The sequence below is a fragment of the Prionailurus viverrinus genome, unplaced genomic scaffold (assembly GCF_022837055.1).
Source record: "Prionailurus viverrinus isolate Anna unplaced genomic scaffold, UM_Priviv_1.0 scaffold_48, whole genome shotgun sequence".
NCBI classification, from domain to species: domain Eukaryota; kingdom Metazoa; phylum Chordata; class Mammalia; order Carnivora; family Felidae; genus Prionailurus; species Prionailurus viverrinus.
The window spans coordinates 2445277-2472117 of record NW_025927611.1 but is presented as its reverse complement, the minus strand read 5'-3'; positions in this window follow the sequence as shown (position 1 = coordinate 2472117).

Here is a 26841-nt window from a genome sequence, read left to right as displayed (position 1 = left end):
ACACGTCTGGCATGTAGGGGTTACTTGGTTATCTATTTTGGTTATCTGTATGGAACAAATCACCCCACAATGTCGTAGCACAAAGGAACCCCAAGTTGCTGTTACGTCTCCTGATTCTGCGAGTGGACAGGACTCAGCGGCTCTACGTGGCCTTGGCTTGTGCCGTAGGCAATTGCAAGACTTCAAAGGATAGAATGTTCTAGATGGCCCCTTCATACTCCTGGCAGTTGAGCTGACTGTCATCCAAGAGTTTTGGTAGGACCTTCGCCAACTGGAAGACTCGACAGGATAGAAGGCTCCAGTTGGCACACCCTCACTTCCCCCACCTTCAATTGCCCAAGGCCAAGTGAGGGGCCACCCCAGACTCAAGAGGAGAGAAACAGGGGTCCGCCTCTCCTCGGGGGTTGCTGTAAAGAATTCACACTCATTTTGATGGCTCTCTAGTAGCGATCTCTTTTGAATGAGATTTGTGTTATTTCCAGAAGAGACACTTAATTCTTACATCGACTCAAGGTAAGATGTGTTCATCCCAATGACAGTTGCCTCTAGAAATGGCTAAGCCTCCACCAGCCTTTCATGTCAAGCTCCTTCTGTAATTAATTGTGTCAGAATGTGCATGGAGAGATGATCTCTTATCTTGAGTCTCGCCGGCTTTATTTCTGAATCTGCCCAACACGCTAGATGTAATCGTGAAAAAAGGCGTCGGTGCAGCTGAAAGTCGTGAGCGACGCGGTTTGCTATCAGATTCATCTCTGAGAGAAAATGGGTCCCAGTTTACTCTGCTGTAGGGACCATTATATAACAGAAGCATTTCCCCACCCCAGCGGAGAAGACTGCACTAGAAGGGAGGGATACAGGACAGTGGGGCTTGTATGCTACAGGACCACGTGAAAAGCTGTTATTTCATTTGTTTCGGTAGAGATGGGAAGATGGGAAGATACACAGGGTCCGATCCAGAACCTTCTAGAGTGGAGGGGGGGTTGGCTTCAGAGGGTGCACGAATGGACACAGGGCTGCACATGTCCGGACAGGAGAGAAGAGAGCCTGGTCTGCATGCACTTATGTTACGTTTGTGTCTGTTCCCGTCACTTCTCTGAGCCGACAGATACAAGCAGCATGGAGCACAGATCAGTGGACATCACAGGCCAAAGAAAACCAGACTCCTCAACTTCATGGTTTTTTCTGGGCCACATAATTGCAACGTCTAGCACGCAGGGCTGAGTCAGCTGAATAACAGTCCCTAAGGAAACAACTGAGTCCTAGCAGCGACACATGAACAGGAGTCCCTGTTCATCGCTATCCCAGTATCCTGCCTTCCCTTGCTCTGCCTCCCCCTCCCCCAACCCAGCCTTGCTTCTCACAGAAGATACCAGGAAGCAGTCACTGCTGACCAACGTCCCGGGCAAATGCAGGAGAAGTAAACCAGTTCTCCAGACTTTTCCTCAACAAAGGAAGTGCGACTGGAATAAGCAAAACTTTTTCATTCGTGATGTGATAAAGTCTCATAAACAAAATTACGTGAAACACTAGCTAAGTGGAGGCCTAAATAAATACATACATAAACAATGGGTGTCGATTGTTGATATGATAGGGCTCTGTTGGTCTGGGTATACAGCTCCCCGGGAGCGTGGGGTCCACCCTGTGTCCAACACACAGAAAGAGTATAATTCTGAAAGCTGATGGAGTGAATAAATGCATGCATGAATGAATATATAGATGGATGGATGGATGTGTGGATCATGCATTGATGGAAGGATTAATGGATAGATGGATGGATGGACGGATGGATGGATGGACGGATGGATGGATGGACAGACACAAGGACAGATGGATGGATGGATGGATGGATGGATGGATGGATGGACAGACACAAGGACAGATGGATGGATGGATGGATGGATGGATGGATGGACGGATGGACAGACACAAGGACGGATAGCTGGATGGATGGATAGATGCATGGGTGGATGGATGGGTGGCTGGCTGGCTGGCTGGATGGATGGAAGGGAGGATGGATAGATAGATAGATAGATAGATGATAGATAGGTGAATGAATGAATGAATGAATGAATGAATGAATTGATGGGTGCATGGTTGGGTGGGTGGGTGAAAACATGAAAGAATCATCCGCTCTTGGTTTGAAAGGTCCGTTATAGATGTTAAAATGGGTTGACTTTGTCCCTCAAAAAAGATGTTGAAGTCCTACCTACAAGAACTTATTGCAAGTTATCCCTTAATTGGAAATAAGGTCTTTTCAGATGATTGCATTAGGTGAGAGACTCTGAGTGGGCTCTAATCCAATATGACTTGTGTCCTCATAAAAAGGAGAACTTGGATATGCAGACAGACATGTACAGACGGAAGACCATATGAAGACAGAGGGAGAAGATGGTCGTCTGCAAGCTGAGGAACACCTGGGGGGGGGGGGGTCCCAGAACTAAGAGGGAAAGGGATTTGTCCTCACGACCCTCAGAAAGAACCCACTCTGCCAACACTTTGACGTCGGACTTCTGGCCTCCTCCAGAATGGTGAGGCGATAAATTTCTGTCCTTGTGAAGCTACCCGTGCACGTCCTTTGTTAACGCATCCCTGAGAAACTCACAAAGGCGTCATCCTAACCTTCAATGGGTCAACAAGCTTGTTGTGGACAGACTGGCTCCTTCCACTTCTGAATGGCTGCAATGAGCAGAAAATCCACCTGTCCCCCCCCACCCCCTTTTCAGACATGGAGATACAATGCTGGTTTCCAGGTTAAATGAGGCGCATTCCTTCATGAATTCTCAGATCCCCCAGCAGCCTGGTCTCCCTCTTAACAATGTGCCCTGATTCAAGATGGCGGCCCTTCCTCTGCAGACTTCATTCACATGGCTGAACAGTCATATAAGAAAGGGGGTCATCAGGTCCATGCCTGGTCTCCAGAGGCCTTGAGGGTACCCAATTGGTCGGGGCTCTTCTCAGGGTACCAAATACTCCTGTGTGGATGGAACCATGCCAACAGCAGATCAAAACCATTGTCTAACATCCCAGGCATCAGCAGTCCCGCACTCTGTCTTTGTAGGACTCTTTGTGTATTCCCAAAGGAATGGGTTGCTTATTGTGGGATACAGGATGGATGAGATGGTCTGAGGAGACATTGACCCAGGTTGGGTTCTTGGAAAGAGATCCCTAATTTCTCAAGCACGGCATTCTTTGAAAAATGATAACTCTGTCATAGAAAGAAAAGAAACACTCACGCCAGGTACCCCATGGATGGATCTTAAAAGCATGGGGCTCAGTAAGAGAAACCAGTCACAAAAGGCCACATGTGCGTGATGTCCAAAACAGGAAAATCACAGAGATAGAAAGTGGATGAGTTGGTGGGGGGGTGGGGGGAGTTGGTAACCAGAGGTTACCAACGGGGATGGGAAGTGACAGCTGATGCGGACAGGGTTGCCTCTTGGGAAGATCAAAATGTTTGGGGGCAGGTGATGGCTGGACATCATGAATGCAGTCATGTCCATTGGGTCATGCACCTTACAATGGCATGTTCTTGGTGTGCCTGGATGGCTCAGTCAGTACAGAACGCAACTCTTGATCTCAGGGTCATGAGTTCAAGTCCCACATTGGGTGTGGAGCCTACTTAGAATAAATATGAGGGGCACCCGGGTGGTTCAGTCGGTTAAGCGTCCGACTTCAGCTCAGGTCATGATCTCATGGTGCGTGAGTCGAGCCCCATGGCGGGCTCTGTGCTGACAGCTCAAAGCCTGGAGCCTGCTTCGGATTCTGTCTCTCTCTCTCTCTCTGCCCTTCCCCTGTTTGTGCTGTGTCTCTCAAAAATAAATAAAAACATCTAAAAATGTTTTTAAATAAATATTTAAAAAATTAAATACACAAACAAAATGAAAGGGCACATTTGTTGTGATGAGAGATTCACGTCCATCATTAAAAAAAAAAAGACAACATTGTAGTCAAGCATCCCATGCCTACAGAAAAGTGCCCATATCCAAAGGGAACTTCTGGATGGACTTTTGCAGAGGGAATATAGTCGGTCAAGAACCCAGGTCAAGAACCACACTCTAGCCAGTTCCCCCAGTGCTCAGCCCCCTCCGGTATTTTATCCCAACACCCAACTGGCCGGCCGGTGACCCCATGATCTTTTTCAAAAGCTGAGACCCAGACAAAGACCCAGCTGCCCATAAGCATGGTTCAGAATCATACTAAGGAAATACTTGCCTCGATGTTGCTCCGTGGCCTCTGCTCCCATGCTCTCGTGCTCTTCAGATAGAATCCTCTCCTGATGTTGCAAGTCCCAAGACAGACTATTACGGGTAACTGCTAGACCCCACGGCCACCACTCCAGAAGGTGCGTGAACACAAGAGGAAGGGGGGGGAGGGAACCTGCTCAATGTCTTTTCATGAGATTATTTCTAGAGCGGTTTTACGTTTATGGCAAAAGTGAGTGGAAAGTACCAGGAGTTTCCGTATGCTCACACAGATAGTTTCCCTGTTGTCACAGTCCTGTATCTATCCGGTACATTTGATATAACGGATGAGCCAATACTGATACATTATCATTAGTGCATTGACGTTCATCGATGTATTTTAAATGTGATGTTATTATGACATGGAGACATTCTTAATAACTAGTTAATAAGAGTCTATGTTAAGGTTCTTTCTTGGTGATGCCCATTCTGTGGGTTTGGGGACACATACAATGACATGAACCCATCTTTTCATGATCATACAGGGTGTCTTCACTGCCCTAAAAACCCTCTGTGCCTCACCTGCTCATCCCTCCCTTTCGGATCCCTGGCCATCACCAATCTGTCTCTGTCTGCATGATTTTCCCTTCTCCAGAATGTCCCAGAGGTGACCAATCTTGTTTCTGTCTCCATGGTTTTCCCTTTTCCGGAATGTCCCAGAGGTGGGATCACACTCTATGGAGTCTTTTCAGACTGGTTTCTTTCACTTAGTAATGTGTGCGTTTAATGTTTCTCGATGCCTTTTCATGCTTGAAAGCTCATTCGTTTTTAGTGCTGAGTAATATTCCATTGTCTGCATGGACCACAGTTTATTTATCCATCTGTCTGCTGAAGGACACCTTGGTTGCTTCCAAGTGTGGGCAATTATGAGGAAAGCTGCTGTAAACATCTGTAAATAGGTAGGTAGATAGATAATAGAGAGATAGGTAGGTAGACAGATGCACTCACAGAAGATTCATAGATGATTCATAGATACATACATACATAGATATGTAGACACATAGATACATAGATAGATATAATAGATACATATGAATGATGGATGGATGGATCGATGGATAGATAGAGATAGAGATAGAAAGATAGATATAGAGAGATAGACTCATAGACGATTGATAGGTAGGTAGATAGATACATAGATGGACTCATAGATGACTTATAGACAGATAGATACAGAGATAATAGATAGATATAAATAATGGATGGATAGATGATAGATAGATCAATTGATAAATAGATATAGACATAATAGATAGATATAAATGATGGATGGATAGATGATAGATAGATAGATAGATAGATAGATAGATAGATATCATGGTATCATGGGTGGGTGGATGGATGGATGGATAGATGATAGATAGATAGATAGATAGATAGATAGATATAGAGGTATAAAGATAATAGATATAAATGGTGGATGGATAGATGATAGATAGATAGATAGATAGATAGATAATTCATAGATGATTGATGATCGGTATGTGGATAGATAGGTAGACTTCTCAATTCAACACAGCTCATATTGGAGTGCATGACTCAGCTGTGGGGCACCCTGTGCACTGTAGGATGTTGAGAAGCATCCTTGGTCTCCACCCACCACATGCCAATAACCCCACACAGTTGTGACAACCAAGAGTGTCCCCAGAGCGCTGACGTACGTGGGCACAGGGCAGGCAGCCACAGTGGCATCAGACTTGCCTGCAGAAGCCTATTGATCATAGGTATGGTTGCCATCTACTGGCAGTTGAGTTTGAGTAAAGTGAACCACCCTCCATATTGGGTGGGCCTCACCCAATCACCTGAAGTTCTTCGAGAATAAAAGCTTCCAGATAAAGACATTAATTCTGCCTCAGGGCTGCAAAATAGACACCCTGCCTGAGTTTCCAGCCTGCTGGCTTCCCCTACAGGTGTCCAAGTTCCCAGAACCACAACTGCATGAGCCAATTCCTTAAAATAAATATATACGTGTGTATAAATGTATATACACACACAGCTGATTGAATTGACGTCCGTTGAGGTGTAAAATAGCCCATTGAGTTAAAAGCATGTTTTTAAAAGCACTGTTGACAATGGCCAAGCGGTAGAAACAAGTTAAATGTTCACCCATGGATGGAGGAAGGACCAAACTCTGGTCCGTGCACACGGTGGGATATGACTCAGCCTTGAAAAGCAGGGACGTTCTGCACCTGCCAGTACGTGGACGGACCTTGGGGACATGATGCTCAGCGACATAAGCCACACGGAAGGGCAGATCCTGTGTGATCCCACGTATATGGCGTCTCTAAACAAGTCACATGCACAGAGACAGACAGGAGATGGTGGAGGCAGGGGCTGGGGACAGGGGGACGGGGAGTCAGCGTTTCACGGGGACCGAGCTTCACTTTGGGACGATGGCACGTTCTGGACATGATGGTGGGGATAGTTGCCCAACAGTGTGTATGTTCACATGCCCCCGAGCCGTGCGCTTAAGACGCGGCGAACAGGGTAAATTTCACGTTCCGTCTTTTCTCACCACGACGCACGAAGGAATTTGCAAAGAATATTTGCTCCCCCTGAAATAGGAAGAGAATTCGCCTTCGGCCACATACTGGAAGCAGGGAAGGCACGGCTTGGAAAAGTCACCCAAGCTCCGGGGTGCATGTATCCTGGCCGCTGGGGAGGGCCCCCGGCAGTGACCTCGCAGCCCCGCTTTTCGTAGGATAGATACATAGATACATAGATACATAGATACATAGATACATAGATACATACATATGATGGATGGATGGATGGATGGATGGATAGATAGATAGGTAGATGATAGATACACAGATACATAGATACATAGATATGTTGGATGGATGGATGGATGGATGGATGCATTGTGTGCGGCCAAAGCCCTGTGGGATGGGCTGTGGGGGCTCTGGGCTGGGGATGCGTTGGGTAGGGTGTTTGTGGGACACGTCCACCCCCGTGGAGGCCGGCCGTCGCTGGCCATGTGGACGGCATGACTGTCCTGTAGGAACGTCCCCACTGCTCAGGGTCCTGACTCCGGGTGGGAAACAGCATTACATTTCTGGAGGCCGTTGAGGTGTGTGCAGCAGGGGACCCTATACGAGCGCGTCCGGGAAAGGGACTCGCGGATTTTCTTGGGTTTGTCTGCTGTTATTTATTTTTATGTTTATTCATGTCTGAGAGACAGAGAGAGCCTGAGCAGGGGAGGGGCAGACAGAGAGAGAGACACACACACACACACACACACACACACACACACGGACAGAGACAGAGCATCCCAAGCAGGCTCCCTGCTGTCACTCCAAATCTCCATCCTTCACTCCAGAGACCCCCAGACTCACCCCAAATCCCCATCCCTCACCCCAGAGACCCCAGACTCACCCCAATCTCCATCCCTCATCCCAGAGACCCCACTCACCCTCAATTCCGCCACTGGCTCCAGAGACCCTCAATTTAACCCCCAGTCCCCCGGGCGCGGACAGAGCCCAACGCGACTCGAACTCACAAACCTCGAGATCACAACCTGAGCCGAAACCAAGACTGGGACCCCTACTGGCCTGAACCCCCGAGGCATCCGCATCGTAAACTTTTGTAACACGGCACCAAACCCCTATCTGTGCCCCGGGAATGTGCTCTGTGTTCCAGTGGCAAAGACACCAGTCCAGAAACATACGCTCCGAGGGGATTCGAGCAGGATGTGGACAGAAGGGAATTTGGACGTGGGACCCGACTTGGGCGGACCTGGCACAAGCAGCCTGACTCTGGGGTGCAGGTGAGTCACTGAGGCAGGGAGGGTCTGGACAAAATGCAGGTTCCAGGACAGGCATCCGGGTGGGACCTGGGACTCAGCATTTCACCCGCCCCCAGGCGATGGTGATGTTCCTGGTGCAAAGAACAACTCCCCGCCAACTTTGAAAAGTCGTGGCCTACAGAGTTCTGGGAGAGACTGGACGGCCATGGAGCCCAAGCCCCCTTCTTCCCGGATACAAGGCGTCTTTATGAGAACTTTGCATATAACGGGACTGTGCATGAGGGATGGAAATTCGGGGGGTAAACTGAGGGTCTCTGGGGTCAGTGGTGGAATTGAGGGTGAGTGGGGGTCTCTGGGATGAGGGATGGAGATTGGGGTGAGTCTGGGGTCTCTGGGGTGAGGGATGGGGATTTGGGGTGAGTCTGGGGGTCTCTGGAGTGAAGGATGGAGATTTGGAGTGAGTCTGGGGGTCTCTGGGGTGAGGGATGGAGATTTTGGGTGAGTCTGGGGGTGTCGTGGGTGAGGGATGGAGATTTGGGGTGAGTCTGGGGTCTCTGGGGTGAGGGATGGAGATTTTGGGTGAGTCTGGGGTCTCTGGGGTGAGGGATGGAGATTTTGGGTGAGTCTGGGGTCTCTGGGGTGAGGGATGGAGATTTGGGGTGAGTCTGGGGTCTCTGGGGTGAGTCTGGGGTCTCTGGGTGAGGGATGGAGATTTCAGATGAGTCTGGGGGTGTCATGGGTGTGGGATAATGATGTGAGGTGAGTCTGGGGTCTCTGGGGTGAGAGATGAAGATTTGGGGTGAGTCTGGGGGTTTCTGGGCTGCGACATGGAGATTTGGGGTGAGTCCAGGGTTTCTGGGCTGCGACATGGAGATTTGGGGTGAGTCCGGGGTTTCTGGGGTGAGGGATGGAGATTTGGGGTGAGTCTGGGGGGTCTCTGGAGTGAAGGATGGAGATTTGGAGTGAGTCTGGGGATGTCATGGGTGAGGGATGGAGATTTGGGGTGAGTCTGGGGTCTCTGGGGTGAGGGATGGAGATTTGGGGTGAGTCTGGAGGTGTCATGGGTGAGGGATAGAGATTTGGGGTGAGTCTGGCATCTCTGGGGTGAGGGATGGAGATCTGAGGTGAGTCTGGGGGGTCTCTGGAGTGAAGGATGGAGATTTGGAGTGAGTCTGGGGGTGTCATGGGTGAGGGATGGAGATTTGGGGTGAGTCTGGGGGGTCTCTGGAGTGAAGGATGGAGATTTGGAGTGAGTCTGGGGGTCTCTGGGGTGAGGGATGGAGATTTGGGGTGAGTCTGGGGTCTCTGGAGTGAAGGATGGAGATTTGGAGTGAGTCTGGGGATGTCATGGGTGAGGGATGGAGATTTGGGGTGAGTCTGGGGTCTCTGGGGTGAGGGATGGAGATTTGGGGTGAGTCTGGGGTCTCTGGGGTGAAGGATGGAGATCTGGGGTGAGTCTGGGGGGTCTCTGGAGTGAAGGATGGAGATTTGGAGTGAGTCTGGGGGTGTCATGGGTGAGGGATAGAGATTTGGGGTGAGTCTGGGGTCTCTGGGGTGAGGGATGGAGATTTGGGGTGAGTCTGGGGTCTCTGGAGTGAAGGATGGAGATTTGGAGTGAGTCTGGGGGTGTCATGGGTGAGGGATGGAGATTTGGGGTGAGTCTGGGGTCTCTGGGGTGAGGGATGGAGATTTGGGGTGAGTCTGGGGTCTCTGGGGTGAGGGATGGAGATTTCGGGTGAGTCTGGAGGTGTCATGGGTGAGGGATAGAGATTTGGGGTGAGTCTGGCATCTCTGGGGTGAGGGATGGAGATCTGAGGTGAGTCTGGGGGGTCTCTGGAGTGAAGGATGGAGATTTGGAGTGAGTCTGGGGGTGTCATGGGTGAGGGATGGAGATTTGGGGTGAGTCTGGGGTGAGGGATGAGGGTTTGGGGTGAGCCTGGGGATTTCTGAAGGGAGCTGAGGGTCTCGGTGATGAGTAAGGGAAAGTGGGAGCGATGCCACCTCTGATGTACTGATTTTCCAGAGCTGGTTGTTTTGAAGAAACTGCCGACGGGGGGCCTGCCTGGTGGGAGGGGCTGTGACCCAGGAGACATTTACATTTGTAAGGAAATCTGCGGGTGTGAGGGGGTCTCCCTCAGGGGACCAGGATGTGGGGGAGGGGCTCAGAATCCAGGAAACTCCCCGCCCCCTCCAGGAAGGCGGCCGGGACTGAAATCTGCTGGAGGACCGCCCCCCACACCACTGCCCTTCCCCCCAAGGCCTCCCAGAAGCGTTTTGCTTTCCTGGGGCAAAACGATTTCCCGATTTTCTCCTCCTAATCCGTCTCATGTCTGATGCTTAGACCAGACAATAAAGCTTTGGATAGAGAACCATGTTTCGTCCCCAGCAGAAATTTGGGGCGAAAGGGGTTTCTGGGGTGAGTGATGGAAATTTGGGGTGAGTCTCAACTCTGTGGAGTAGGTTATGGAAATCTGGGGTGATCCATGGGTCTCTAGGGTAAGCGATGGAAATCTGGGGTGATTCTGGGGGTCTCAACACAGTGATGGAAACTTGGGGTGATTCTGAGGGGTCTCAGGTGAATGGTGCAAATGCAGGGTGGGTGGGGGGTTCTGGGGTGAGTGATGGAAATCTGGGCTGAGTCTGGGAATCTTCAGAAATCGGGTAACTGACCCGCACCTTTGGAGAGACACCAGGGCAAGGTGAGGTGGGGGTTTCGCAGGAATGTGCCAGAAAGGCGGGGGGGGGGGGGCGGGGGGGGGGGAACACGACACCTCCGAGCAAAGGTTAACTTCGCAAAAATCCTACATTTAACGTTCTCCTGGGACAAGTTTGCAAATCAATAAAAGGTGGAAAAAGAGCTCGCACCCCATCAAAGTGCAGCGACCACCCCCCCAAGGTGGCCCCTGGGGAAACCGTGGCTGAGAAAACCCGAAACCCGGAGGGGGGAAGCTAATCTCCACTTTAAAAGGTAAAAAATGTTACAGAACGACTTTCTGTGCCTTTCTGCCCCGGGGTCGGGCACCAGCCTCTTCCGAGAGGGCTCGGGCTGAAGTTTGGACCCCGAGGGCGGCCGGACCACACCCTTTCCCTCCCGCGCGGGCCCCACAGGACGCCCCGCGAGCAGGGGAAGGCCTCGTCCGTCGGAGGCACCAGGCTGAGTGTGCAGAGAAACCTTCTGGGAGCAGCCCCGTGTCCCAGGGTCGGCTCTGGCACGGTGACAAGGAGGCATCCCAGCTTCCCCAAGCCCAGAGTGGGGGCGTCCGTCCTGGCCTCCGTGAAGGGACACATGCGCTGCCCTCAGCCAAGGAGGGGTCCCCGAGTCCCGTGGTGGCCCTACCTTTACGGACAGGACGCCCTCTCCACCCGCCTGGGCCGACCGGGTATTTGGAGACAGACAGAGAGAGAGCTGCTGACCCCTAGTGACCGAAAGTTCCAAGTCAAGCCACGGCCCAGAAGACCAGGGGACACAGGACTTGAGGGCCAAGGCTCTGAACTCAGGACCCGCCCAGGCACCCGCTGGAAAAGGACCTGGATGGTTTTGTGGCCCAAGCTGATGCCTATGGCTGTTCTAGGCAGTGTCCCCCAAAGTTATGGGTTGATTCCCGGGAATAGGCTCTCATATGCAGATGTAATCAAGGGTGAGGTCATTGGAGTGGCCCTGAACCCAATGGCAGGGTCCTTGTAGGAGACAGGAGACACAGACACAGAGCAGAAGCCACGTGAAGGGGGAGGCAGAGACGGGAGGGACACGGCCACGAGCCCAGGGGCGCCTGGAGCCCCAGAAGCTGGAAGAGGCAGGAAGGAGCCTCCCTTGGAACCTCAGCAGGGAGCACAGCCCTGACTGGACCTCAGGGGTCCTGCCCCTCCTGGATCTGAGGGGCCCTGCCCTGCCTGGATCACAGTGGTCCTAACCCTCCTGGATGTCAGTGGCCCTGCCCTGCCTGGATCTCAAGGGTCTTGCCCTGCCTGGATCTCAGGGGTCCTGCCCTTCCTTGATCTCAGGGGTCCTGCCCCTCCTGGATCGCAGTGGCCCTTCCCTGCCTGGATCACAGTGGTCCTAACCCTCCTGGATGTCAGTGGCCCTGCCCTGCCTGCATCCCAGGGGTCCTGCCCCTCTTGGATCTCAGTGGCCCTGCCCTGCCTGGATCTCAGAGGCCCTGCCCCTCCTGGATCTCAGTGGCCCTGCCCTGCCTGGGTCTCAGTGGCCCTGCCCCTCCTGGATTTCAGTGGCCCTGCCCTGCCTGGGTCTCTGTGTTCATGCCCTGACTGGACCTCAGGGGTCCTGCCCCTCCTAGGTCTCAGTGGTCCTGCCCCTCCTGGATCTCAGTGGACCTGCCCCTCCTGGATCTGAGGGGCCCTGCCCCCCCTGGATCTCAGCGGCCCTGACCCTCCTGGATCTCAGTGGCCCTGACCCTCCTGGATCTCAGTGGTCCTGCCCCTCCTGGATCTCAGCGGCCCCGCCCTGCCTGGATCTCAGTGGCCCCGCCCTGCCTGGATCTCAGGGGCCCTGCCCTGCCTGGATCTCAGGGGCCCTGCCCTGCCTGGATCTCAGGGGCCCTGCCCTGCCTGGATCTCAGTGGCCCCGCCCCTCCTGGATCTCAGCGGCCCTGCCCTGCCTGGATCTCAGTGGCCCTGCCCTGCCTGGATCTCAGGGGCCCTGCCCTGCCTGGATCTCAGGGGCCCTGCCCTGCCTGGATCTCAGTGGCCCCGCCCCTCCTGGATCTCAGCGGCCCTGCCCTGCCTGGATCAGCAGCCCTGCCCCTCCTGGATCTCAGTGACCCTGTCCCCGCTGGATCTCAGTGGTCCTGCCCCCCCCGACCTCAGATGAGTGATGTACAAACTCCTCCTTCTTTAAGCCCCCGAATGTGGCCGTTTATTATTACCTGAAAAGCACTGAAACCCCCAAACTGACAAGTCAACCTGTCAGCTTCCTGCAGCCCCTCGGCCGCGAACGCAAAATACGGCCATCAGGTGGCAGTATTGTCCCCAGGAAAGCCGAGGACAGGGTCCCTTAACATCCCGCTGTTTGGGGAAATAAGGAAAGGGACACAGGCCAGCTTATCCCGCGCCTGCCTGCACCTCAAACTAAGAGTCTCGGGAAGATTTTCTAACTAAAATCTTAGGCTTCTCATCCCCCACAACCGGGACCCGGAGAAGTTTTGGGGAGGGGTGGGGGTGTCTCTGCTTTCTCCCCACAAACCGAGGGACCCGCGGTCCCCACATGGCAATGTTCCCAACTGTGTTTCGCTTTCCAGGGTTTCCTGCCTCTCGGGGCAGGGGGGTGGGGGTGGGGAACCCAGAACAGGGAGTAAGGCTCTGAACGCGGAGACAGAAATGTCCCAAAGGTGGAAACCGCCGTTCCCCCACCCGAGGGGAAAGCTTTGCGATTGTGGGGGGCCGCGGAAAGAGAGCTTCGAAGGGGAAGACCAGGGAGGTGGCCCAGGGGTCTGAGCTGTCTGCCTTTTTGAGTTGAGGGGTACAGAGGGGACCCCGGGCTTATGTGGTGGGTCAGGAGGTGTGTGGGATCCCCGTGGAACTCTGAACACACAGCCTGATGGATGGGGACTGTGCCCGACCGTCTGTGTTCTTGCCGGGGCCCGTCCACCTGTCCTCTGCACTAATCACATCTGCAAAAACCCTGTTTCCACAGAGCCTCACGGTCCCAGGCACTTAGGATTCCAATATGGATATGTGGGGGTGGGGTGGGGGTGGGTTACTATTAAACCCACAACAGAGGACGGGCCGGAGCGGCTGTGACCCTGTGCCTGTCCCCCGAGGGTCCTGGAGCGCCCCCCACCTGCTGCCTGTGCCTCCGGAGCCCCCAGCCCTCCTGTGCCCTGAGCTCCGGAAACGCCAACGTGCAGGGCCGGCCATCCTGTGTTTGCCTCCGAGGTGAAGTTTTGGTCACTAGGGGTCAGTAGCACCCTCCGGAAACCTGGGGCAGGTCAGCCAGGCTCCAAACCCTGAAAGCCTAATTCGGACACTGGGGGGGGGGGGGGGGGGGGAGAAAGAGTGAGTGTGGAAGCCGGTCCCTTGATCCCAGGGACCCCACAGAAGGCAGGGGAGGGGACAGGGGAGCCTATGGTGACAGGCCAGAGGGGGACGCATTCTCTCAGCTGTCCCCAGGAAGGTCACAGGGAGGGTCCAGGGGACAGGGGACAGGCTGAGCTGGGTCCCCGGGACCGTCCCCCCTGAAGGGCCACACAAGGGTCCAGGGGACAGACAGGCTGAGCTGGGTTCCTGAGACTGTCCCCCTGAAGGGCCACACGAGGGTCCAGGGGACAGACAGGCTGAGCTGGGTCCCGGGACCATCCCCCCTGGAGGACCACACGGAGGTTCCAGGGGACGGGCTGAGCTGGGTCCTGGGACCGTACCCCTGGAGGGCCACACAAGGGTCCAGGGGACAGACAGCCTGAGCTGGGTCCCCGGGACCATCCCCCTGGATGGTCACACGGAGGGTCTAGGGGACAGGGGACAGGCTGATGTGGGTCCCTGGGACGGTCCACCCTGGAGGGCCACACGAGGGTCCAGGGGACAGACAGGCTGAGCTGGGTCCCCGGGACCGTCCCCCTGAAGGACCACACGAGGGTCCAGGGGACAGACGGGCTGAGCTGGGTCCCGGGACCATCCCCCTTGGAGGACCACACGGAAGTTCCAGGGGACAGGGGACGGGCTGACTGGGTCCTGGGACCGTACCCCTGGAGGGCCACACAAGGGTCCAGGGGACAGACGGGCTGAGCTGGGTCCTGGGACCATCCCCCTGAAGGGCCACACGAGGGTCCAGGAGACAGATGGGCTAAGCTGGGTCCCCGGGACGGTCCACCCTGGAGGGCCACACGAGGGTCCAGGGGACAGACAGGCTGAGCTGGGTCCCGGGACCATCCCCCCTGGAGGACCACACGGAGGTTCCAGGGGACAGGGGATGGGCTGAGCTGGGTCCTGGGACCGTACCCCTGGAGGGCCACACAAGGGTCCAGGGGACAGACGGGCTGAGCTGGGTCCCCGGGAAGGTCCACCCTGGATGGCCATACGGAGGGTCTAGGGGACAGGGGACAGGCTGAGCTGGGTCCCCGGGATGGTCCATCCTGGAGGGCCACACGGAGGGTCCAGGGGATGGACGGGCTGAGCTGGGTCCCCGGGACCGTCCCTCTTGGAGGGCCACACGAGGGTCCAGGGGACAGACGGACTGAGCTGGGCCTCCGGGATGGTCCCCCATAGAGGGCCACACGAGGGTCCAGGGGACGGACGGGCTGAGATAGCTTTTCCATGTCCCAGGACTCGGACACTTGACCTGCTGCTGGGAGTGACCTATGCCCTCTTGCCAGGGCCGAGGACAGCCAGTGACAGATCTGGTTTTGTGCAGATTTCTGAGGCTGCGGGGGCGGGGGGAGGGTCTGCCGTGGCCCCCACCCTTCTTCCCCATCCCCGTCCAGCCTTGTCTTCCCGCGGGTTCCCGTGTTTCCGGGTTCCCTTCTTGCTGTCCTCCTTGGTGCTGAGTGCTCAGTCCTTCTCTAAAACAGGGCCGAACCCGCGACACAAAGGAGTGATTTCTGCAGAAAGATCGGCTGACCGGTAGGTTTTTGTAACGCTTTTTTGTTACTATCAAGATGGCAGAACGATCAGACCTTCCACGCACGTCTGGGGCGCCTGGGGGGCTTGGTCGGCTCAGTCTGATTGCGGCTCAGGTCAGGATCTCGCGTGATCTCGCGTGAGTTCGAGCCCCGCCTCGGGCTCTGTGCTGATGGCTCAGAGCCTGGAGCCTGTTTCAGATTCTGTGTCTCCCTGTCCCTCTCTCTCTGCCCCTCCCCTGCTCGTGCTTGGTCTCTGTTTCCCTCAAAAACAAATACACATTAAAACAAAATCTTAGGGGCGCCGGGGTGGCTCAGTTGAGCCTCCGACTTCGGCTTAGGTCATGATCTCGCGAGATCTCGCGTGATCTCGCGTGAGTTCGAGCCCTGCCTCAGGCTCTGTGCTGATGGCTCAGAGCCTGGAGCCTGCTTCCGTTTCTGTGTCTCCCTCTCTTTCTGCCCCTCCCCCATTCATGCTCTGTCTCTCTGTCTCAAAAATAAATTAAAAAACATTAAAAAAAATTAAAAAAAAAACAACAACAAAATCTTAAATTCCCCAGGACATACACACAGAACGTGGCCCCGACCTCCCTGCTGTCTGCGCGTCGCTCACCGGGGCGTTTTCAGTGCCTGTGAACTGTGACATCTCCCCACAACCTCATGCCCACCGGGAAGGAGACACTTTTCAGGAGCGGAAATTCAGGGGCAGGATGTGCACGTGGCGCGGAGAGCGAGGTGTCCACAGTCCCCTTGACTCTGCAGACTCTGGATACAGATGTGAGGAGGATTCAGACCACCTCCCACTCCCGCCCAGGACCCTGCCACGTCTGTCTCTCCCCAGATGCGCTGATGGCCCAGGCGGGTTCCTCCCAGAATCCCTCCCCTCCCAGACCTGGAGAAGGGAGTGTGATCCAGGCAGGGCAGGGCCACTGTCATTGAGGCAGGGTAGGGCCGCTGAGATCCAGAAGGGTCAGGGCCACTGAGACCCAGGAGGGGCAGGACCCTTAAGATCCAGGCAGGGTAGGGCTGCTGAGACCCAGGCAGGGCAGGGCCACTGAGATCCAGGAGGACAGGGCCAGTGAGATCCAGGAGGGTCAGGCCACTGAGATCCAGACAGGGAAGGACCACTAAGACCCAGGAGGGGCAGGGCCGCTGAGATCCAGGAGGACAGGGCCAGTGAGATTCAGGAGGGGCAGGACCACTGAGATCCAGGCACGGCCACTGAGATCCAGGCAGGGAAGGCCTACTGAGATCCAGGAGGGGCAGGGCCGCTGAGATTCAGGAGGGGCAGGACCACTGAGATCCAGGGCCACTGAGATCCTGGAGGGGCAGGGTTGCTGAGATCCAGGCAGGGCAGGACCACTGCAATCCAGGCAGGGTTGAGCCGCTGAGATCCAGGAGAGGCAGGACCACAGAGATCCAGGAGGGCAGGGCCAGTGAGATCCAGGAGGCTCAGGCCACTGAGATCCAGGCAGGGCAGGGCTGATGAGATCCAGGCAGGGCAGGGCCACTGAGATCCAGGAGGTGCAGGACCACTGAGATCCAGGCAGGGCTGTGCTCCCTCCAGAGGCTCCAGGGCAGGGTCCTTCCTGCCTCTCCCAGCTTCTGGGGCTCCGGGCGCCCCTGGGCTTGTGGCCACGTCCCCCAGTCTCTGCCTGTGTCTTCACATGGCTTGTCTTCTGTTTCTGTTTCCTGCCTTGTCAGGATTTAGGGCCCCCTGATCCAGGATGAGCTCCTGTCATATCCTTCACTTAATTCCATCTGCAAATGTCCCATTTCCACGAAACTCCGCCTTCTGTGGTCCCAGGTGGGCATGAATTGGGAGGGGACGGTGTTCAACGTCCAGTGTCTTTCTCCAGGACACCCAAGCGAAAACCTTCCACTGACTCAGCAGCTGGTACCCAACCAGGCCACAGGCTGGGTCCCTGCATCCAGGACATCCTTGTTACCTGGTGGTTTCCCAACAGAGAGAAGGCGTGTCCCTACATTGTCGGTTTCGAGGTACCCCGGAGCATGGGCTCTTTCTCCTGCGGGGGTTCAGCACGTTCTGGACTCTCACACGGCCAGGTGGGTTGTTACTAACGACTCACTCACAGGGACTGATAGTGTGGCCCCCCACCCTGCACCCTTTATGGTTTTCTGTCTGCTCCGTCGCCCTCCCCCTCTCTCTAGAAACATCACCGTGGTCCATTTGCTGGGCTGTGTGCAGGGGGAGGCAATGGAGACCCAGGAGCCCCCAGGCTAGTGCAGGAAGGGACTCCAAAGGAAGATGTGAGGTTCTCTGGGTGGTAAATGCACCAGGGACCAAGTCTGTCCGTCCCGGGTCAGCTGGGGAGGGAGGGGGCAGTGTGTGGAGAGGGTCTGAGGGCACAGGCACAGGACATAAAACGGCCTGAAGCATCACAGCAGGTGCATGAGGTCAGGGATCCACGTGGCCAGCCTGGGAGATGCAGGACGACGGGACAGGCAGGGGTCTTAGGACAGCCTGAGCATGTGGGTCCCCAGAGCGGAGGACGAATGTCTTGCACACTGTCCACGGCTGGCTAGAAAGTACAGGACGAGGAAGGGTTCCAGATGGTTCCTCACTGCCTTGGGACTCTTCCTGCAAGAACTTCCTGGGAGACCCGTCTGTGTCCCAGACCCGACTCAGCCGAAGGACACGCACTGAGACGTCAGAGGGCCATCTTCCCCGGAAGGCGACGACGTCCTCCTCCGGCTTCACAAGAAGCCCCATGAGCCAGTGACAGCCACGTCCAAGCAGGAGCATCTTCTTCTGAGTCACAGGCGGGTCAGAATTGCATCCACAGAGGAACTGAGGGGCCGCCGTCCGACATAAACTCTTGGGAAACACTCGAACCTTGCCCTGCTTGGAGTTAGCACAAGGTTCGCGGCAACCGAGTAGATGAGTGACAAAAATAACCCCAAGAAACAGCAATGGCCATGTGGAAGCATGTCAGCCACGTAGATTCAACGGACTCCGTGGTCATGGGACTGACCTCCGTGTACCTGGGAGGGTCTAGAACAGAGGTTTTCTGTGTGAGGGATTCCTTACAGGAGCAGAGTGACCAAAGTCAGTAAGACCTGAGTCTAATTAAACTCCAGTTGGGGTTGTTAAATATACAATATAATGGGGACACGTGGGTGGCTGAGTCAGTTGAGCGCCCGACTTCGGCTCAGGTCACGATCTCACGGTTCCTGAGTTCAGAGCCTGGAGCCTGCTTCGGATTCTGTGTCTCCCTCTCTCTCTGCCCCTCCCCCACTTGTGCGCACTCTCTCTCTCTCTCTCTCTCTCTCTCTCAAAAATAAACATTAAAATAATAATAAAAATAATAACTAAATAAATAAACAATATAATATACAGATAATATATATCGTATAAAGTATATACATATAATGTAGGTAATCAATATAAAATATAGTAAATAAAAGCATATACAATCAATTAAATAAATATATAAATACATAATTGTTTATATGTTGCATGAAAGCATATATTTCTATAATATTTACATAATATATAATGCATAGTATATGTGACATGTAAGATATATATTATTCATAATGAATATTACTAAATATCTAGTTTCCATTATATAAACATACATATGAAAATATGCATATATATATTACATATATAATATAAATACATACATATATGTAATAAATAAGACATATACAAAAGTATATATGACATTTAAAATAAATATATAGGGGCGCCTGGGTGGCTCAGTCGGTTGAGCATCTAACTTCGGCTCAGGTCATGATCTCACGGTCCATGAGTTCAAGCCCCGCATCGGGCTCTGGGCTGACAGCTCAGAGCCTGGAGCCTGTTTCGGATTCTGTGTTTCCCTCTCTCTCTGGCCCTCCCCTGCTCATTCTCTGTCTCTCTCTGTCAAAAAATAAATAATGTTAAAAAAATGTTAAAGAAGTATATAAATATAGATTAGATTATATATTGCATACAGGCATATACATTATATATAATATATAACACATAATATAGGGGCACCTGGGTGGCTCAGTTGGTTGAGCATCTGACTTTAGCTCAGGTCATGATCTCAGAGTTCATGGATTCAAGCCCCACATTGGACTCACTGTTGTCAGCACAGAGACCACTTTAGATCCTGTCTCCACCCCTTCCCCACCTGCGCTTTCTCAAAAATACATTAAAACACTTAAAAAATAATAATAATACATAATATATGTTACATAGAAAATATAATACATATTATATAATAGATATAACATAAAAATCTATATTTTCTAATATGCACATATATCTAAACATATATGTGTATGTAATGTATAAAATGTAATATATATTACACAAAAGTATATATTGTACATACAAATATATGTAGTACATAACGTGTGATATATCTGCCTCATAAAAGTATACATTATGTAGGGGCACGTTGGTAGCTCAGTCAGCTAAGCATCCGACTCTTGATTTCAGGTTTGTGGGATCGAGCTCCGCATCGGGCACTGTGCTGACCATATGGAGCCTGCTTGGGATTCTCCTCTCCCTCTCTCTCTGCCCCTGTCCTGCTTGCAAGTGCACTCTCTCTCTCTCTCTCTCAAAGTAAATAAATAAACATTTTTAAGTATATATTATATAATATAGATATATAAATATATGTAGTATACATAAAATAATATACTACAGGTATTACATAATATATAAATACATGCAATATATAAAGTATAATTGTCTATTAAATAAAAGTATACGTTATGTAATATAAATATATGTAATATATAAAGTGAATACATCTATTACATAAAAGTATACACTATGTAATATAAATATATACAAGTATATGTTATATGTAACGTGAACACATCTATTACATAAAATATACGCTACATAATATATAGAAGTATATATAATACATAAAGTAAACACATCTATTACATAAAATAGACACTGCATAATATAAATACATACAGGTGTATGTAATATATGAAGTGACCACATGTATTACAAAAAAGTATACACTATATAATACAAATATATACAAGTATATGTAATATATAAAGTGAACACATGTGTTACAAAAAAGTATACACTATATAATATAAATATATACAAGTATATGTTATATGTAATGTGAACACATCTATTACATAAAATATACACTACATAATATAAATATATACAGGTGTATGTAATATATAAAGTGAACACGTCTGGGGTGCCTGGGTGGCTCAGACAGTTAAGCATCCGACTTTGGCTCAGGTCATGATCTCACGGTCCGTGAGTTCAAGCCCCGCGTCGGGCTCTGTGCTGACGGCTCAGAGCCTGGAGCCTGTTTCACATTCTGTGTCTCCCTCTCTCTCTGCCCCTCCCCCACTCATGCTTTGTCTGTCTATTAAAAAAAAATGAATAAACTTAAAAAAAAATTTAAAGTGAACACATCTATTACATAAAAGTATACGCTATGTACTATAAATATATACGAGTATATGTTATATATAATGTGAACACATCTATTACATAAAATATACACTAAATTATATAGATATATAGAGATGTATGTAATATATAAAGTGAACACATCTATTGCATTAAAGTATACATTATGTAATATAAATGTACCCAGTGTATGTGAAATGTAATATATGCATTACATAAAATATATGTTATGTCTGACAAAATATATGGGATATATATATTGAGTCATAAAATGAAACATATAATGAAACATAAAATATGTAATATGCACTGCAATACAGCCTATGTTATATATAGTGCATGCATATGTGATATTCATCACTTATCCTATGCCAGTCTATAAGACATACAAGTGTATCTGACAGTGTGTGTGTGTGTGTGTGTGTGTGTGTGTGTGTAATGAGGTCACTACACAGTGTGGTTCTGATATTAACTGACACCCCTACTCACCAGGACACAAACCCACCCTGACTTCATCTAAACCTAATCTCCCCCCTACTGGCCCCCTTGGGGGCCAGGTGACACATTCAGGGGGACACATTCAGTCTCCAACGCCCTTGGTCCACCCTGGAAATACCGAGCCTGCCGGCGGGGTTCAGGCTCTGCCCTGTACGCTTTCTCAGGGACTGAAAGTCTGTCCCCACATCCGGGTCCCCCCGGGTGGGGAGCACCATGTTGACGTGAGGGATGAGGCACCCACCGGGCACAGGAGCAGCAGTCAGCAACCCAGCCACCAACCCTGTGCCCCTGAACGTAACTGTGAACCAGGGCCTCCCGACACCGAGGAGATGGGGCCACAGCACATCTCCCCAGGAAGTGCTCGGTCTTGCTCACTGGCAGGCAGGAAGTTGAGAAATCCTGCCTGAGGCTGTTCGGAAACGCGCCTCACTGTATCTGCTTCTATTTCTGGGAAGAGATGTGACAAGTGGCCAGAGCTGCACCCACCCCAGAAAGCTTGCTGACGTCCTGCTTCTGAGTAGTTGCCCACCTCACCCCTGCCCTACTCTGGAAGAGTGATGAGGACAGCCCCCTTCCTTCTTCTCTGGAAGGACACAGTGGGCGGGAGGGTCCCCGGGCCGTGAGGGAGGGGAAGGGAGCCTGCAGGGACAGAAAGGGCAAATGGGTATCCCCAAGCCCCCAGTGCAGGTGTCCAACTCCACACCAGGGGCATCTGGGGCTGGACAGTTCTCTGATGCAGGTGTCCTGGGCTTTCAGAGGTATCCTTGGTCTCTACACCCAGATGCCAGTGGGATCCTCTTCCCACTGAAATGTCCCAGAGATTGTCCAACGTCCCCTAAGGGGCAAAATCACCCCTACTGTTAAAGCATTGCCATAGACACACAGATAGAAAGATGGCTTGATACACTGATAGATGATGGATGGATGGATTGGTGAATGGATAGATGATAGATAGATAGATAATAAAAGAATGAATAGATAGGGGATGGATGGATGGATGGATGGATGGACGGATGGATAGATAGATATGATGTATGGGTGGATGGTTGGATGGATGGATAGATGATAGATAGATAGATAGATAGATAGATAGATAATAAAAAAATGGATAGATAAGGGATGGATGGATGGATGGATGGATAGACAGAATATATGTTGGGTGATGGATAGATAGATAATAAAAGAATGGATAGATAGGGGATGGATGGATGGATGGATGGATGATGGATAGATAGATATGATGTATGGGTGGGTGGATGGATGGATAGATGGATAGATAGAATATATGTTGGGTGATGGATAGATAGATAGACAGATAGATAGATAGATAGATATGATGGGTGGATGGATGGACAGACAAGAAGATAGATAGATAGATAGATAGATAATACAAGAATGGATAGATAGGGGATGGATGGATGGATGATGGATAGATACATATGATGTATGGGTGGATGGATGGATGGATGGATAGATGGATGGATAGATAGATAGATAGATAGATAGATAAGATGTATGGGTGGGTGGATAGCTGGATGGAAAGATGGATGGATGGATGGATAGATAGAATATATGTTGGGTGATGGATAGATAGATAGATAGATAGATATGATGGATGGATGGATGGACTAGATAGATAGATAGATAGATAGATAAAAAGATATGAGGGATGGATGGATGGGTGGATGGATGGATGGATGTACAGACAGAAGATAGATAGATAGATAGATAGATAGATAACAAGATATGAGGGATGGATGGATGGATGGATGGGGGATGGGGGATGGATGGATAGATGATGGACAGGTAGGTGGACAGACAGACTCTCATGGCCTCACCACCACTGACGTCCAGGGCTGGAAGTCCATAACACGGTACATCCTGTGCAGTGTAGACTCCTGTGCACTGCCTCTGGTCGCTACCCCGTGGATCCCGGTAGCAGTCCCCACACTAGCATGACACCAACCATCCCCAGACACTGTCAGGTGTCCCCCGGGCAGGGGGAGGATGGAGACAATAAGAGTGAAATCTCCCCCAGTAGAGACCGTCTGAACCCGGGCCTGTTGACAAACTGTCTAAGAGCGTTCCATGGGGACTGGGGGCCACAGGGAGGCTCTGTGAGGGTCCGGTGTGAAACCGCACAAAGGAGACATGAATCCCGCGGGAAGGCGGGTCCAAGGTGGAGACGAACACAGGCAGCTGCATCCCCATTGCGATGGGCGGAAAGGGTGTGTGTGCACATTCGCACGCGAACCCCCGCGCAGCAGAGTCTGCTCACGAGAACGCACCGTGCGTCATGACTCTCCAGATAGCTGGGTGCCTCCCCGCCAGACCCGCCTCTGGCCTATTTGCACGAACGCCCCGCCTTTCACGGTGGCTGCCCAGGACCCGCGTAAGGACAGGAGATGCTTTTGCAAAAGCATTCAAGGCGCGCTGAAGCGTGTTCACATTTCCGCTACGGGTCCCGGTGTTTCCTAAACGTTCCTGCTGGTTTCTTCGACGTCCTTCCATCTGGCGTATGTTGGGACGCCCGGCCCGCCCATATGGGACACGCACAGAGGCACACACACTTTCTGTGTCCGGGGAAACAGAAGCGAAAAGTCAGTGGAGGTCGGTGGGGACGGGTTAACGACGTGACGGGGATTGACGATGCCCCTGTCGTGATGAGCACAGGGTGAGGGAGGGAAGGGTTGCATCACTATGTTCTACAGCTGAAACGAATATTACACTGTACGCTAACTACACCGGAATTTAAATAAAAATTTAATTAAAAGTAAAACATGCTCAGGGCGCCTGGGTGGCTCAGTCAGTTAACCTTCCGACTTCAGCTCAGGTCATGATCTCACCGTTCGTGGATTCGAGCCCCGCGTGGGGCTCTGTGCTGATGGCTCGGAGCCTGGAGCCTGCTTCTGATTCTGTGTCTGCCTCTCTCTCTGCACCTCCCTTCCCCCGCCCTCAAAAATAAATAAATGTTAAAAAAATAATTTTAAAATATTTTATTTCCAGCAGGCTCCGTACCCAACGTGGGACTTGAACTCACTACCCTGAGATCAACAGACTCATGCTCTACCGACGGATTTTTCTACAGAAGCCACGAATCATACCGCCGGTGGATCAAAGGAGTTTCCACCCTTTTCTTTGTTAATTATCTTATTTTCTGTCCTGGCCAAGACCTCAGACACAATGCTGAATAGCACGTCTGAGTGATAGCATGCCAGCCCTTTCGTCCACGTCATGATTTCTATGGCTATTGGTTTTTATTCAAAATCCTGCTTTCTCTATACCATACCTGTTATTTATTTCAGCTTTTTAAAAATTGTATTTAATAAATTAATTTTGTTTTGGAGACAGAGGACACAAGTAGGAGAGGGGCAGAGACAGAGAGAGAGACAGACAGAGAGAGAATCCCAAGCAGGTTGGTCACTCAGCACAGAGCCTGACATGGACCTCGATCTCACAAATCGTGAGACCATGACCTGAGCCAATATCAACATTCAGATGCTTAACCAACTGTCCTACCCAGGTGCCCCTCTTTATTTCCCCTTTTCAATCTGTTGACTTTCTAAGGAAAAATAATCTATCCCGTGGAACTCTAAAAAAATCTTGAGTATTCAGACTTTTTTTTTTTTTTTTACATTTTTATTTATTTTTGAGACAGAGAAACACAGAGCATGAACAGGGGAGAGTCAGAGAGGAGACACAGAATCCGAAGCAGGCTCCAGGCTCTGAGCTGTCAGCACAGAGCCTGATGCAGGGGTTGAACTCACGAACCCTGAGATCATGACCTGAGCCGAAGTCGGGCACTCAACCGACTGAGCCACCCGGGCACCCCTTTTTTATTAATATTTCCTAAAGCCTCGTCCATCCTACAGCTTCCGGAACAAGTGCACCCCAAGGTAATTCATACCGACGGTGTTGGTAAAACACTCTCCCCTCAGACCATCCACAAGTCGTAGGAATGGCGTAAGGTGCCGAAGTGTCCTGTCTGCTCAAGGCTGGGTCCCAGGTCCGCCATGTTTTCCAGCCATGTTTCTTGCTCGCGGTGGATCCAAAGGCACAGCGTCGGGGGCTCCGTGTGCCATGCGAGACCTCCTATGTTTGAAGCGATTCTCCCGATTCCCCCTCTCGGAGCCTCTCCCTTGGTGGTCTTGTGCCTCCCGGGGTCACGTAGGGCATCCCACGGCTTCTCCTCAAGACGGGCTATGGGTGCGGGCCTGTCTTTCTCACTTCTGTCACCGAGCTTTGGGTCCCTTCCCGCCCAACTGCTGACGGCTGTTCCCGCCTCTAAGAAAAGGAACAGAAGAGACTCGGGGACCACAGCTGCCGTCAGCTCAGAGGGAACTATAGGTCAGGACGACGGAAAGCCCCTTGTACATGGACATCCCTCATCATGGAGGAGGAGGCTGGGCGTCCCGGCCAGCGTCGGGAGACGAGGCAGGGAGGGCTCGTACCCTTCACAGCGTTGCTGACTCCCCGACCACGTGGGAGCCCAAGAAAACGTGTCACTCTCCCCACGTCCACAGGCCAGGGCGCACACCTCCGGGATTGGGAGCAGACCACAGGTTCGGGGATTCATCGTAGAGCTTAGTTCTTGGAGCAAGTCACTCCGTCTGCCGTTCTGGGCCTGTTCTGGAGGCTCAGGAACACGGGACCTTGTTTCCGGAAAGGCAGAGAGAAGAATAATCGAGTAAATACTCCACATCTGGGGGTGCTGGGGAGTGAGGGGAAGAAAGGATGAGAGGCAGGGCCCCCCGGTGTGGGGACCTGAGACCCCCTTCCAGAGGACGGTGAGGAAGACGTAACCAGAAACCTCTGCTGCCTGTCAGGACCCGGTCATGGGAACCCGCCTGAGCCCCTCATCTGAAACAAGAAAGGGCACGTGTCAGTTTCCTCGGGATGTAGGGACAAAGGATTCCATCCAGGAGGCTTGAAACAGTAGGAATTGATCCTTCCCCAGCAATGCAGGCCAGTGTGAGATCCAGGAGGGGCAGGACCCCTGAGATCCAGGCAGGGCAGGGCCACTGAGATCCAGGAGGGGCAGGACCCCTGAGATCCACGTGGGGCAGGACCCCTGAGATCCAGGCAGGACCAGTGAGATCCAGGCAGGACAGGGCCACTGAGATCAGGCAGGGCAGGACCACTGAGATCCAGGCAGGGTAGGGCCACTGAGATCCAGGAGCGGCAGGGCCACTGAGATCCAGGAGGGTCAGGGCCTCTGAGACCCAGGAGGGGCAGGGCCACTGAGATCCAGGCAGGACAGGACCCCTGAGATCCAGGCAGGGCAGGGCCACTGAGATCCAGGTAGGAGAGGACCACTGAGATCCAGGCAGGGCAGGGCCACTGAGATCCAGGAGGGGCAGGGCCATTGAG